A 2066-nucleotide genomic window follows, 5' to 3' on the forward strand; every position below is an offset into this window, starting at 1 on the left:
ATAGATCTAGCTTTTTTGTGAAGTTGCATGTTGGATTTGCGACGATTCTGATTTATTCCGTGTCTTCGACTAGTTTTATAGCGTCTATGTTTTGTTTCCGCATTTGCGCTTCTTGTTTTCACGTTTCTATTTTCTATCAGTTTTGCAGGTCCCAGATCCTGAAATAGCATCTATGCATCATATTTTCACGTTTGAGGTTTAAATCTTTTCTACGCTAGATATTTTCATGTTTCTATTTTTTGTTGTTGCAGGTACAAGTTTTTCGGCAATCGCATCTGTGACTTGTATTTTTGCTTTTTTGTTTAGAAATTGTGTTTGCGCTTCTTGTTTTTCGCGTTTTTGTTTTTTGTTGGTTTTGTAGGTTTTAGATCTTTGTTTTCACATCTATGCTTTACATTTCTACGTTTGTGTTAGAATTTGTGCCTGCGTTTGGTATAATCGCGTTTTTAATTTTCAGGTTTTGGTATAATCACGTTTTCATTTTTTAGGATTTTCCATTTTGGTTTTGGCCTAACCCCTTGCATTGGACTAATGAAGTAGTGTAGTTATGTTGGAAAAGAGAAAATATCATATTTTTTAAGACCCCCCTTTCACATTTGGATTTGGATTTTAAAAATTTACCTAACTAATGTGCTTGCAGGTGGGGGTAATCTATCAAACTACTAATCATTTGTTGTAGGGGTAATCTAGGTGTGTGTCTTTGGATTTTTTGTCTAATTAGGGTCACACGTCTTTTTTATTTTGGGTTAAAGAACTTGTTTGAAGTGTTTGGTGCACTTTGCACATTTTATGTTTATAACCCTATTGTTGATAACAAAAGTATGCTCTCCCCTCGCCTTCCATTGGACCTTGGGTGTCAGAGAAATTGTTATCATCTTCTATTTATGTAGGAGGGTTTGTCTCCCGAGTAGCCCATAAGGCCAAGTGAGAGAGAATGACCCAAGTGGTACTTTATTCTTCCCATTATATAAATTAATACGTTAGGCGAAAGCTGCGACGACTTGGTGACGTGTATTTACACCGATGGTACTCCCTAGTATTTGTACCATGTGTATGCACTTGTGTGGAGAACAAGGAGTGGGTTCTTAAATGAGTTGTTGTTGCATGGGTAGACACCAAGAACCGCAGAAGTTCCCCCACTAAACACCTTTGTTGTAGAGGCCAAAAATCCTTACATTTGATGGTTCAAGGAGTGTGGATTGTACCCCGTAGATACCCCTCATGTACCCTTTCATGCCTGAGAAGTGAGTGCCATGGTGGGGGATCCAGTGCTACCAAAATCTCTAGTTGTTCGCTTGTTTGAGGTATTTCTATGTCACGGGGCCCCCATTAAATGGTTTCTCTTTCCAGCCTAGGTTGTGCATGTTTTCAAGTGTCTTTGATTTGTGTTATACTAGTGAAAATATTTTGAACATACACAAAAAACATTTTGGATGAACACACCTTTAGATGTTGTGTGTTTTTTTGCCACAAAAACATTCAACATTGAGATTTGGTCACATTCAACTTCACATTCAGACAGAATCATACATTTTATCAGAAACAACGCCTATGTTGGTTTAAACTATGTCTGGGTTGGGAAATCGCGTCTATGAAGGGAAAAATCATGTCTTTGTCTCAAACAATCAACATGATTAGTGCAACAGATTAAAACCTCATCTTTGTTCCTTGAAATCACGTCTGGATTGGGAAATCGCATCTGCACAGGGCAAAATCACATTTTTGTCGGAGAGAAAAAACATTGTCAGAATAACAGTTAAAACTGCATCTGTGTCATTTCAAACAACGTCTTTGATCAAAAACCACGTCTATGCAAGACAATTTCGCGTCTCTGTTTCAGAACATCTTGCAAAATTTGAAAAGAGAAAAACGGGCTTAAGTTTTGAGATTTAAAGAGCTTCTAAGGCATTTCCTATAGAGATTCATCATTTTCAGTCAACTAGTCTTAGTCACATATTTTTATCCATCATTTCCTTTCATTTGCAATACCTCATACACATTCTCCAAATTAGAGTCAAAAGGTTGTTTTGTTATCCTCGTCATATCTTGCAAACTTACTACAACAT

This window comes from Cryptomeria japonica, chromosome 8, assembly GCF_030272615.1.
Source record: "Cryptomeria japonica chromosome 8, Sugi_1.0, whole genome shotgun sequence".
Taxonomy (NCBI): domain Eukaryota; kingdom Viridiplantae; phylum Streptophyta; class Pinopsida; order Cupressales; family Cupressaceae; genus Cryptomeria; species Cryptomeria japonica.